Source organism: Phyllostomus hastatus, unplaced genomic scaffold (genome assembly GCF_019186645.2).
Source record: "Phyllostomus hastatus isolate PE091 unplaced genomic scaffold, TTU_PhHast_1.1 phas_contig_152, whole genome shotgun sequence".
Lineage (NCBI taxonomy): Eukaryota > Metazoa > Chordata > Mammalia > Chiroptera > Phyllostomidae > Phyllostomus > Phyllostomus hastatus.
The window spans coordinates 11,963,211-11,977,560 of record NW_025333622.1 but is presented as its reverse complement, the minus strand read 5'-3'; the positions used below and the strand labels follow the sequence as shown (position 1 = coordinate 11,977,560).

The 14,350-nt window shown below is 39.9% G+C and overlaps 1 pseudogene; it reads left to right on the top strand.

Annotated features, from left to right (window-relative positions):
- Positions 1–461: 461 nt before the first annotated feature.
- LOC123813546 lies at positions 462–1,636 on the top strand (annotated as a pseudogene).
- The last annotated feature ends 12,714 nt before the right edge of the window (positions 1,637–14,350 follow it).

Genomic DNA, 14,350 nt, shown 5'->3' with positions numbered 1-14,350 from the left:
ATTCCTCCTCTCTTCAGTGTCACTCCTGTAGCTTGCATACATTGACTAAGATAGTTCAACATGCTCTTCTTAGTGCCAGGTGGTTTGGACGACAGGGAAGATGTTTTTCTCTGCCTTGGGTCAAAGGTAAGTCCAGACTCCAACACCTTTTGCCTTAAGACCACTCTTAATCTTTGCACTCTGTATTTTCCCACTTTGCTGGAAAGACAAAAAAAAAAGTATATTCTTTGACCACCATATAATTAGAAATCAATAACAGAAAATATACGGAAAATTCCCCAAATGCTTGAAAACTAAATAACCAAATTACCATGTGTAGAAGAGTAAATCCAAAGGGAAATTAAAACATTTTTTAGACTGAAGAAATTCAAAGGACCCAAATAGCTAAAAAAAAAATTTGACAAAGAACAAAATTGAAGGACTTCTTGATTTTAAGACTACCATCCTTTCCACTGCCCAACATGCCAAAAAGAAAGGCTAAGGGGAAGAAGGTGGCACTGGCCCCTGCTGTTGTGAAGAAGCAGGAGGCCAAGAAGATGGTAAATCCTGTTTGAAAAAAGTCCTGAATTTCAGAAACATCTACAAAAGACACACGGAGAAAACCAAAGAGGGGTAGGATCAAGGGTGGGAAGTGGGGATGGCTGGGGTGGGGGGAAAATGGAGACAACTGTACTTGAACAAAATGTTTTTAAAAAGTTTGAAAAAAGAAAAAGAAAAAAGACCCAAGAATTTTGGCATTGGACAGGACATCCAGCTTGAAGGGACCTCCCCCACCTTGTCAAATTCAGCTACATTCAGATACAGTAGCAAAGGGCTATTCTCCACGAGTGTGTGAAAGTGCCTCCTGCCATTAATCAGTTCACCCAGGTGTTGGACCACCAAACGCATCTGCTAAAGCTGGCCCACTAGGACAGGCCAGAGACAAAGCAAGAGAAGAAGCAGAGATTATTGGTCCAGGTTGAGAAAAAAGCTGCTGGCAGAGGGGATGTCCCCACCAAGAGGCCACCTGTCTTCGAGCAGGGGTTAACACTGTCACCAGCTTTGTGGAGATCAAGAAGGCTCGGCTAGTAGTGACTGCACACAATGTGGATCCCATCAAGCTGGTTGTCTTCCTGCCTTCCCTGTGCTGTATGATGGGGGTTCCCTACTCCATGATCAAGGGGAAGGTGGGGCTGAAGCATCTAGTCCAGGGGTGTCAAACTCATTTTCGCCAGGGGCCACATCAGCCTCACGGTTGCCTTCAAAGGGCTGAATGTGATTTTAGGACTGTATAAATATAACTACTCCTTAACTAGAGGCAAGGGGCAAGGAGCTCGGGGTTGCCGCCACATAGAAACAAGGTGCTGGGCTGGATAAAACAAGGTGGAGGGCCAGATTCAGCCCTCGGGCCTTGTGTTTGCCACTTATGGTCTAGTCCATAGGAAGACCTGCACCCCTGTAGCCTTCACACAGGATTAATTCAGAAGACCAAGGAGCTCTGGTTAAGCTGGTGGAAGCTATCCAAACCAATTGCAATGACAGATGTGATGAGATTGGCCACCACTGGGGAGGAAACATCCTGGGCCTAAAGTCAGAGGCTCACGTTGCCAGGCTGGAAAAGACCAAAGCTAAAGAATTGGCCACCAAACTGGGCTAAGTGTACAATGTTTTCTCTACATAAAAGAAATAATAATTCCCTTTAAAAAATAAGAATAAAACTTACCATCTTGATAAGATTAGCTTTCAGTAAGTTTTTTTCCCCCAGATATTTTACATAAGCATAGAAATATAGAGCAGTAGAATAGAATTGAGAGTCTATGAGAGTTATGGCTAGTTGATTTTAGACAAAGGTGCCAAAGAAATTCAAGGGGGGAAGGAATTGTCTTTTCAACAAATGGTTCTGAGACAATTTGATATCCATAAATAAATATATGGATTTAGACTTTTATCCCAAATCATACATAAAAATAACTTTAAAAAATTGATTAACTAAACTACTTCAAAATTAATATTTTTCTTCAAAAGACATCATTAAAAAAGTAAAAGGAGCCACAGACTGGGAGAAAATATTCACAAATCGTATCTCTGATAAAGGACTTACTCCCAGAATATAAGGAACTCTTACAAAGTCAAAGACAAATAACCCAGTAAGAATACAAATAACACAATTTACAAAACAAACACAATTTCTTTTTTAAAATTATATTTTATTGATTATGCTATTATAGTTGTACCCTTTGCCCATCTTGACCTAGCACCCTGCACTCCTTCAGGCAATATACACAATTTTGTTCATGTCCATGGGTCATGTGTTTAAGTTCTTTGGCTACTCCATTTCCTACACTGTACTTTACATCCCCATGGGTATTCTGTAACCACTAATTTGTACTTCCTAATCCTCTCACCTCTTCACCCATTCCCCCATACCCTGCTCTGGCTTAGCAACCATCAAAATGCTCCCTGTATCCATGATTCTGTCTCTGTTCTTTTTGTTTGCTTTTTTTTTTAGATTAAGTTGTTGATAGATACATATTTTTTGCCATTTTATTGTTCCACTTCTTTTTCTTAAATAAGTTCCTTTAATATTTCATATAATAATGGTTTGGTGATGACAAACTCCTTTATGTTCTCTAGTCTGGAAAGCTCTTTATCTGCCCTTTGATTCTACATGCCAGCTTGGTTGGGTAGAGCAGTCTTGGCTGTAAGGTCCCTGCTTTTCATGACTTTGAATATTTCTTGCCAATCCCTTCTAGCCTGCAAAGTTTCTTTTGAGAAATAGGCTGACAGTCTTATGGGAACTCACCTGTAGGTAACTAACTTCTTTTCTCTTGCTGCTTTTAAGATTCTCTCTTTATCTTTAACCTTTGGTGCTTTAATTATTACATATATTGGAGTGGGCCTCTTTGGGTCTAACAGGTTGGGTGGGCCCTTAAGTTGGGTGGGGCGAAGCCTCAGGGGATCTCCAGGGTGGGCGCAAATGGTGTTAGCCAGGTTGGTGGACTCTCTATGCTTCCTGGACATGTCTATTTCCTTCTCCAAATCAGCGAAGTTTTCTTTCATTATTTTTTCAAGTAGATTTCCAATTTCTTGCTCTTTCTCTTCTCTTTCTGGCACCTTGTGATGCAAATGTTAGAATGCTTTTTTCCTCTTGTTGGGGAACAAGAGCCTCAGGGGAACTCCAGAGTGGGGGCAAATGGTGTTAGCCAGGTTGATGAAATCTCAGATATAGCGCCAGCCTACCAGCTCTCTGGCTGTGTGTGGGAGGGTTCAGAAAAGGGTAATGGTCTCTGCTGGCCTTTCTGTATAGGAGAAAGCTGTTCCCCAGCTCTCGCCTTGATACCAGACACTTCAGTTCCTCCCCTTATGCCACTGGTGCCTTTCAAGGTACTACCCCATTGCTAGAGCTCAGAGGGAGTGAGTCTGAGTAAATCTGTGTGTGGGTTCTTTAAGAGGAATTGCTTAGGACTACAGAAATTTCTTTCACTGACTCAATCCCTGCTTGTTTTTTGCCATCAGAAGTTACAGGACTCGTCTTCTTTGCACTGGAACCCTGGGCTTAGGGGCCTGGTGTGGAGTTGGGACTCCTTACTCATAAGATATCCTTCCTGAATTTTTATCCACCACACCTGGTTGTGGAACCAGTCTGTTCCACCTCTCTGCCCCTCCTACTAGCCTGGATGGATGTCGTTTCTTTAATTCCATAGTTGTCAGACTTCCATTTAACTTGATTTCTGATGGTTCTGAGTTGTTCCATAGTTTAGTTGTAATTTTGATGTGGTTGTGCAAGGAGGTGAACTGTGTTTACCTATGCTTCCATCTTAACCAGAAGCCTCAAGCAGTACTTATAAAATTTAAAAAATGGGCAAAAGATATTGGTAGACATATTATCAAAGAAGTTAGGGATATCCAATAAACTAATGACAACATGCTCAAGCCCTGACTGGTGTGGCTCAGTGGGTTGGGCATCAACCTGCAAACCGAAAAGTCTTCAGTTTGATTCCCAGTCAGAGCACAAGCCTTGGTTGCAAGCTCTGGTCCCTGGTTGGGGGGCATGTGAGAGGCAACCAATCAATGTTTCTTTTGCACATCAATGTTTCTCTTCATCTCCCTTTCCCCTCCTTCCCTTGATCTAAATATAAATAAATAAAATCTTTTAAAAATTCATGATCAAGGTTATTAGTCATTAGGAAAATGCAAATTAAAACTATAGTGAGATACCAATTCACATCCACCAGGATAATACTATAATAAAAAGGACAAACAATAACAAGTGTTTGTGAGATTATGGAGAAACTGGAACCCTTGTTGTGATATTGCCATTTAAAATAAGAAATACATATTTGGTTTTCGTCTTGTTTCTGGCACAGAATTCCTAAAGCCTTTTGAATTCCCTGAGTGATCAGAGCAGCAAAGGTGTCTTTGTTATGTGAATGAGATGAGTTGTGGACACAACCAAAGGACTGAGGCTGGTTGCCAGTACAGCCAATCATGTGATAACTATATATATATGACTTCTGGGGAGAGGAGAGGGGCTAGTGATTGAGTTCAAACACCAATGACCAAATGATTTAATCAATTATGTCTAAGTAATGAATATTCCATAAAATCCAAGGGAGCTTCTAAGTCAGTGAATACTTGGAGATTTGGGAAGAGTGGCCCACCTGAGTGGGCATGGAAGCCCTGCACCCTTTCCCCTACTGTGCCCTGTGCATCTCTTCCATCTGGCTGTGCCCGAGTTATGTTCTTTTATAAGGAACCAGTAATCTAGTTAATGAAAGGTTTCTTAGAGTTCTGTGAGTCACTCTAGCAAATTAATTGGAACCTCTGATTTGTAACCATTCAGTCAGAAGCCCAGGTGAGAACTTAGACTTGCAATCGGTAACTGAAGTGTGTGTGTATATCTTGGGGAAGTTGGGGAGACAGTCTTGCAGGACTTAACCTGTGGGATGTGATCCTACCTTAGGTAGATAGTGTCAGAATTGAGTTGAATTGTAGGACAACTAGCTGGTGTCTGAGAATTTCTTGGTGGCATGGGGAAACTAGCCCCTTCCATACATTGGAATTGGTGAACAGAATTAGGCTCATGCACTGCTGGTGGTAATGTAAATTAATGGAGCCTTAAAAAAACAGTTTGGCAGATCCTCAACAAGTTAAACACAAAGAGAAATGAAAACATATGTCCATATAAGCACTTGTATATGAGTGAATGTTCATAGCAGCATCATTCATAGTAATCCCAAAGTAGAAATAATCAAATATCCATCAACTGGTGAATGCATAAACAAAATGTGGTCAATCCTTACAATGGAATGCTATTTGTCACTAGTACAAAGAGTTAACAAAGTACTGATATGGACTACAAGATAGAACCTCAGAAACATGCTAAATGGAAGAAGCCAGACGGAAGAGATCATGTATTATACTATTCTATTTTCCTAAAGTGTCTCTAAAAGGCAAATCTATAGAGACAGAAAGTAGATTAGTTTTTGCCTTTGGATGGGGAGTGGGAAAAGGAAGTTACTGCATATGTATATGAGGGATTTGGGGGGATGATGGATTTCTAAACTTGAATTCTGATTGCCACACAATTCTGTAAGTTACTAAAATTTTTTGAATTTTAAACTTGAGTAAATTTTATGGTGTGCAAATTATATCTCAGTACAGCTGTTAAAAACCAAGGGTACTTTTCATAGAAATTAATGATTAACCTCTAAAATTTAAAGGGAATTTAAAGTTTCTAGTATAGCCAAATTTTTTGAAAGAAAAGAATGAAGTTGGAAACTGACAGTATCTGATTTCAAGACTTGTATAAAGCTACAGAAATCAAAAGGATGTGGTATTGGTGTAAGACAGATATACATATTAATGGATGTGAATAGAGACAAGAAATAGATTCACACATATATAAACCACTGATTTCAGCAAAGATGCCAAAGCAATTCAACAAACAGTGCTGGAATAATCCATGCATGTGGTAGGCAGACAATTTACACATACTTTATGATTCTATATTTTAAAGGAGATGCAAGAATAGATATAAATAACAACCTATAATGACAGAAAGCAGATTAGTAGTGTCATGAGCCAGGAGTCATGGAGACTGACTGCAAAGGGCCTTGAGGGAACATTTTGAGGTGATGCAAATGTTCTCTACCTTGACTGTAGTACTAGACATTGCATATTTTTCAAAACTTATGGAACAGTATAATTAAAATGATTATATTTTATTCTATGTGAATTATGTCTTAAAGTTGATTAAAATAGAACTTTGAAATTACAAATAATAAAAGAGGTCATCAAATACTGATTCTGATTGAATAGGAAGACTGATTCAAGATATTGGAGAAATACTGGAAGACCATGTCTGAGGTCACATCATCTCCCATATTCTATGACTTTATGAAATTAGTTGAAAGCTCAACAAGGGAGGTTTAGGTTTTACATCGGGACAGAATTCTAAGCAGTACACAGAAGAATAATTGATTTTGGAGTTAGAAGGGAAATTAGTGGTCATCTTAGACAACTTTTACCCTCTAGGAATCCCCATTATAGAATCCTCTATAGTTTGTCACAGATACTCTGCTTGCAGACATCACCCTGCAAAGAAAATCCATTTTTGGACTATTCCACTTGTTGAAAACATTCTTGTTAGTATTGAACTGGACAGCTCTCCTGGTAACTTTTATTTTGGGGCTTTAGTCACCATTTCAGGTTTTACTGTTAGGAGCAGAAGTCATTTGGGAGAATGTGCCTCTCCTGAAAGTCACTTTAAGGGCAGAAGAGATACCCACACACATAGTGGTCTGAGAATGTTAAAGAAAGTCCCTAATAAAAGACCCCACTGGTGCTTGTACAGTTCCCGCTATTCATCAGGGGTGCAGGGATTATCTCCCAAATATCATGATCTCAACTTTTTACATTTCTTACAATTTTGTACTTTACAGAGACCAAAAGGCTCTGTTGTATATCTATGATGCTCAAGCTAATTTACTACATAGAGTGGGAGAGAATCTTGGTGTACAGCTATGTTCCCTGAATTTTGTAGCAGGGATGCAAACATCATATGGGAGTGGGTCTTAGTAATCTGCAGGATCCTGTGGTTCTGGGAAAGTTACAAGGATGCCATTCATATTACTAAATTCACAGTGTCACACATGTCCATATAGATGAGGTATCTGTGGCAAGCACTATTAGCTGTTTACCCAACAGATACACCTTTTTTACTGTTGTGACATGCAACTGGGCAAGCATGAAAACTGCAGAAGGTTGAAGAAGAACTTGAAGTTGAGCTGCTGAGTTAACCAACTCTGAAACCTTCTACTTCTAGACTCTTTCATAATTGAAATAAATCCTGAAGCAACTTTACGTTGGTGTTGTTTTTTGGTCTCTTTTTCTAGACAGATGCACTGTACCTAATGCAAATGCCTAGCCCATCCTAATATGCAGATCCCAGACTGTGACTAAAACACATCTTTTAGTATTTAGGTGGGAGGTAGCTAACCTCTGGGATGGGTCCCATTGACCCTTGCCTCCTGGTGCTTAGATTCCTGGCTAGTCTCTCCCCATATTGAACCAGGGCTGGTCACTGTGACCAATACAGTATGGAAGATGTGATGGTGTATGATTTTCAATACTGGGTCAAAGAAAGATTAATGCTTCTATCTTGGCCTCTTGCTTTCCTTACCCTGGAGTAAGCCAGCTGCATGTTGTGAGGACACTCAAGCAGCCCTGTGGAGAAGCCCATGTGGATAAGTATTGAGGCTGCTCACCGATAGCCAGCACCAACTTGTCAGGCTTGTGAGTAGAACAGGTCCACCGGCCCCAGTTAGGTCTTCAGATAACTGCAGCTCTGGCTGACCTCCAATTTATCTTATAGGAAGCCATGAGGCAGAGCACCTGGCCAGGCCATTCGTGATTTTTGACCCACAGAAACTATGAGAGATAATAAATATTTGTTTTGTTTCAAGTCAGTAAGTTTTGGGTTGATTTGTTATATAGAAACAGAAAACTGATACAGGAAAAAAGTCCTTTTATGTTAGGACCCAAATTCTACTCCTCAGTACTTGGTCACAACTGCCCCACTTGATGATTTGCTAAATTTCACCCATAAATGCCTCAGACTGAGGTTTTTCTTCTTTTTGTACTCAGCCTATAAGTTTAGAATCTTCCAGTTGTCCCTGCTCTAAAAACAACTTTTACCTATTCTTCACCTCTTTCTTTTCTTCTCCATTCTTTCTAAGTCTATTTTTTATTTTTACTCTAAAAGAATCAAGATTAAAAAAACCAATTCCTCATAGTATAAAATCACTCAGGGCAGGAGTAAGCAAACTACATCCCACTGGTCAAATCAGACCTCCTGCCTGTTTTTGTAAATAAAGTTTTATTGAAACACAACCATGTCCATTTGTCTACATATAGTCTATGTCTACTTTTGCACTACAGAATTGAGTAGTTGTAACAGAAACCATATGGCTCACAAAGCTTAAAATATTTACTATTTGGCCCTTTACAGAAAAAGTTTGCAACCCCAGACTTATGGTTTCTAATATTTTGTATTGTTTCTTTCAAGGGCTTCGGTGTTGAAAAACTCCAGGTAAGAACCAGTCACAAATATCTTCAGGAGGCAGCATTCACCTTCAAAATCTAGGGAGTCTGTTACTCTTGGGTAGTGATTTCCTTCACCTCCTGTACTGTAAACAGCAGTATATCCCAGCCAAGCCCATTTCAGTTTCTCTGCTTTGTTGATACTGAACTTCTCAATCCACATATAAAGTCATGGGATGGGGGAATGGTTATTTCCCTTCTTTTCCCCTTCTTTTTCTTTCCCTTCTTTGTCCTTTCCTCCCCTTCCCTTCCTTTTCTTTCCCTCTGGTAATGATGTCTAAAATGGCAAAAGCATTTTAATTCATTAAAAAATATGCAAGGAGATGGGAAATTTTTGTCCTGGAAGCAGACACACACACACACACACACACACACACACACACACACACACACACACCAGGCCAAGCAAGTTTGGCATGGAGATGTCATACCCTGATCCATAATCACAGAGCACTTCTCAGCTCTGGCCCTTCACAGAGGAAGAGGAACAATGGTAATTCCAGCTATTACAGTCTCCTGGGCACCAAATGAAACACTGCTGTAAATTGTATATAATCAGTGAGGAAGACTTTTATTTCTCCGTGGTTATGAATGGGACTTTTCCTTCCTCTTGTCTAGGAGGAAAGGAACAGGTTTAGATCAGTCCGGGGGAGTTTCATTTGGCAGAGATAACCAGAACTCTCTCTGGATCCTAAGAGGGCCCTGGTCCTATATTCAGGACCTGTGTAAACAGATTCTTTGAACTCTTTCCTATACCAAATTTCCCTTCTTCCTACCATACAATTTCTGTCTTTAGAACCAAGCACACCAACCATAAGGGGGTAGAAATTTTCAGATGCTTGAAAGGGAGGGATACAGAATATAGATTCTTGGTTATCCTGTAGCATTTGTGCAACCCTATCCACACAGCCTCTGACCTCTGGAAGCTCATGATTTTGCAGGTGAGACCAACCACTTTAGGAGAATGCTGAGTTACAATGGTCTGGACCTTTTAGGGGTCCAGAAGAATCATCAGATACTACATAAATTTGTTTCTGTTCCTTCTAGGTTGCTTTGAGCAAAGAATTTTTCAGGAATGATTGGCAAGATCCCCTAGGTGGTGATGGTGGTAGTTGGAGAATGGAGTGTCCCTAACTGTTCCCACATCTACACCAGGACTGTCCTTCAACACATTTTCTCTCAGTCCCAAAATGGGTGGGATGTTGAGAAAGTACAGAGAAGGGTATACCCACTCTCACTAGGGACACAGTCTTCCGAAATGTAGACAAGAATCAAATACACAAAGTAATTTGGAAACCAGATAGAAAAAAATACATTTCTGGACTGTATAGAACAAAGAAGAGAGGTCCCAAGTGAAGGAACATGTGTGAAAGTCAGGGAAGATGGAGCTAAGCCATGTGGAAGAAGGGTAGGTAGAGAGAAGGGGGCAGGCCTGGGAAGCAGGGCCACAGTGCCTTCCATCCCATGGACCAGAAGTCATTCAATCCATCCTGACCTGGCACCTTTCCATTCCTCTTACCTTTGTGTTTTTAATTTAGCATTTGACATTATTTTCTACATTTCATTCTGAGTTTACCATCTATCTTTATCAGTTGATTTTTCTCACATATCATTTTTTAAATTACTCTCTCCTACCATTTGTCTACTTCTATGATGTTTTATTTATATAATCTATTTATTTCTCAATCTTTTTATTTCCTATCTATCTACCCATCTATCTATTGTTACTCAGTTATCTATTTCTCTGTCCCTATATATCTTCATCTACCTGCTTTTATTTTACTCTCCTTTCTCCTTCATGTCTAAATGATTATTTACCTTGTCTTTCATTCTTAATATCCCATCTTCTTTATTCCCTCTACTCTTTTTTCCACCCTTATTTTCACCCAATAGTTCTCTTCCTTTACAGGGCAACACTTCTTCCTCCCCCAAACATTTGTTTTCCTCTTATCAATTAATGATAACAAGCCAACACTTATATAAGCACCTCTTATGTGCGAAGCAGTGTTATAACTGTTTTATATATGTTCATTCATTTAATCCTCCCAACAATACTATGAGATGGTTGATTCTCATTATCCCCATTTTGAGGAAATCTAGGTACAGAGAAATTAAGCAGTATGCCCAAGGTCCTACAGCTAATAGCAGAGCCAAGGCTCAGTCCAAGACAGTCGGTCTCTAGTATTTATGCTTTAACCTCTCAAGAAGGTCCACAGTATTTCAGCTTCTTTAAATGTGATTCTGAGACTGCCAAGCTTGTGGTTAATGCAGTTTCCATATTACAGAGGCTGTCCATCCCCTAAAATGGGACCAAATTCCAGGAGTTTTAAGCAGAATATAATGCTTAGGTGAGAGGTTCTTCTGGTCTTTGGTCTATTCAGAGTTGATATGCTCACTGTGCTACACTTGGGTGCAGGAGTCATTTTAGGGGATTGGAGCCCTTGAGCTCTGCAGCCTGGGGTCAAGCTGCCACCACATTTCAGGTCTCTACCACTCTCAGGGCCAGAAATCACTTGTTCTTAAAAATGTTAGGGAATCTTCCTCCCTGTTCTCTTCTCTCTGTTCTCTCAGCTTCAGCTCCCATTGGCCCCAAACTATCTCTTTTCTCCCCTTCCACAGCATTATCACACAACATGGAGCTGAGAATTCCTAAAGTAGAAGTCAGAAAGGGTGGTTGTCCACAGGCACTTTGCTTTTTGCCTAGCTCCCAAAACTGCTTATACTAGGAAGACAAATGTCTACCACCTTCTTGGAATGAGGGAACAAAAATACATGGAGAAAAGCACATAGATTATTATTTCAACAATTCATCCTGCCAAAAATCCCATTACCATGGATGAAATGAGAAGACCATAGGCAGGAGGTGCTACTAAACCCTACTCCTGCCCAGGTCTCCTAGCCTCTGAGACTCTTAGCTTGCCTCTGGGTCCAGTTTCTTCCTACATAATCACTCCTACTTTCACAGCTGGGGTGGGATAATCTGCTTGAAATACTATTTATTTTATCCCATGAAATCTCTGCTCAGAAATATTCAAACACATATTGTCTGCCCTGGAGTTAGATCTCAGTGATGGTTGCATAATTTTGTGAATATACTAAAAATCACTAAATTTTGAATTTAAAGGGGTGGATTTTATGGTATGTGAATTATATAGCTTCGTTTAAAAAAGAGAAGGGTATTTTCATCTCCCCCTTGCAATTAAGTGTTCAGTCTTCAAGGTCTTCCACACATGATCCTTCTTTTCTCTCCAGCCTTATTCCCCCAATCACTTACCCACTCTCTAGACTCGGTTCTCCACACCTCTAGTCATGCCATTTCCTCTGACCGAAATCCTTCCCTTTCCATTCACTAATCTCTCTCCCATACCTTTCTCAAGACTGGTTCAAGTTCCACCTTCTCGGTGGAACTTTCTCTGACAACTTTAGCTTTTATTGGTATCTTCAACTCTAAGCTTCCTTTGTATTATAAATTCTTACTTTGGCATAAATTTTAGTAGGGTGACAGTTCCTTGAGCAAACTGTCCACCTGTGTGACTCAAAATACCACACTGGGACAGCATTCAGTAAGCTCTTTAAAAAGTACAGGAGTGGATAAATAAATGCATTTTGCTAATCTCTAAGTGGTTCATATGTGTGTTTTTCCAACTAGATTATAAGGTCTTGAAGGCAGAGCCATGGTATTTACCTGATATTCACACTAGTTCAGAAAAGGACATATGGTTGACCCTTTTGCTACTTAATTACCTGATGGCTTGGCAGAAAAGTTGCCCTTTTCCCACTTTATTGGTGATGGGCTAGAAAAGGAGGACACTGAATAGGCAGGGAGAGTCCCCAGGATGCCACCACTAAATGGTGGTTGCTCCACCCTTAGCCACAAATGTTTCATTGTCCACTGCCTTTGGCATCTACAACAGCCTTTGGAAAGAGATGTAGCAATTTTCCCCTCAAGGATTATTTTTAAAACCAGTGGCTCAGAATGCCTGTCGGAAGTGGGGTCAAACAGCTCTGAGCTGCCTGGTGGATGGGATGGGCGCTACCTGAGAGAAGATACAGTGGTTGGTCATTAATTTTGGACCTCTATTTCCCTAGAAGAAGAATCCAGGTCAAAGGAAAGAGACGTCTTGCCCAAAACAGATCACAGCTTCCATGGAGATACAATACCTAGTCAAATTTAGGACTGTTTTAAGACTAGGTCTGGGCTAGCTAGAGGGCTACTGGCCTTTCATTCACTCAATGGAACAAATAAAAGTTTTATTGCATACTTACATATGCCAAGTACTCTGCTAGGTACTAAGGATTAAAGTGTGGACATGAAATAGTCTTTGCCCCCCAGAAGCTTATAGACAAGCGGGAGAAGACAGACAAGTAAACAGGCAAGTACATAAGTATGTGAATTGGCGTGGTAAGTGCAACAATGGAGGTAGAGGAATAGGGAGTCTAAGGAAAGGGTCTGAAGTAGTTGTGTCCAGATTAGAAGAGGCCAGGTGAGAAACTGAAGGCAGTCAGGCAAAGGGGAGAGGATTTCCAAACAGACAATGGACTATGTAATACTCAGGAGATGTAAGAAAAAGCTATATCCACAGATTTGTCTAAAGCAGGGGTTACCACACAATGGCCCATGGGCCATTTTCACCCAGCCACTTGCTTTTGTAATTAAAGTTGTATTTGCATATAGTCCCACTCATTTATAACATATCATCTATGTTTGCTTTATTCCACAACTACAAGTTGAATAGTTGCAGCAGAGGACATATAGCCCTCATAGCCTAAAATATTCACAATGCTCATATAAAGAATGCACTTTGGGTGGGGAGGGACTGGAAAGTGGCAAGAAGTGAGGGTACAGAGGTGATCAAGAGCCATAATATGAAAGGTCTTCTAACCAGGCTAAAAAGTTCACTATTTTAAAAGAAGTAAGGGAACAACTGTTGTGTTTTAAGCAGGAACACAGCATGATTATATTTAATTTTAGATTACTGGAGTGGGATGAAGAAAGTAGAAGACGCAAAACGGGAGTTAGGGAGACCAGCTAGAGGGATTGTATGTAGATAAGAAATGATGCCCTGGGACTATGAAGGCACCAATAGGGTGAAGAAATGAACAGATTTGAAATAAATTAGGAGGATTTGATAATTTTTTAGATATAGAAGTGTGTGAGACAAATTTTCACTTGGAATTTTTCTAAGATAAGGAGAAAGCAGTCATGACCCAATAGCCTTTTGGTACAATTTGACTTATCTACTTGAATGCATCAGACAAATTTCTTGTCTCAATATTTTCATGTTTTTTTGTTGGCCTGTTTTCCCAGAATCACAGACTCACTATTACCACTTCAGTGGAATGTAGAAACCTACACCAGATAGAGCCCTTTACCCTCCTTCCTTTATGTTGTAGTTGTTTTGTGCATTCCATCTACATACATTGAAAACCTCATTACACTGTGTTATAATTTTTGCTTTCAATTGTCAAATATGCTTTAAAAAACTCAAGAGAAGAATATTCTGTTATATTTTCTCAGACACTTACCTTTCTGTTGTTCTTCCTTCATTCCTGATATTCCAAGTTTCCTCCTGAAAGATATTTTCCTAGTGTCTGAATTACTTTCTTTAGCAATACTTTTAAAGCATGGCTGCTGGTAACAGATTCTTTTAGTCTTCCTTCATCAGAAAATGTCTTTATTTCCCCTTCACTCCTGAATATTTTACTATATTTGATATACAATTCTGGGTTGACAGTCTTTTTTTTTTTTTTTTTACTTTTAAACAAG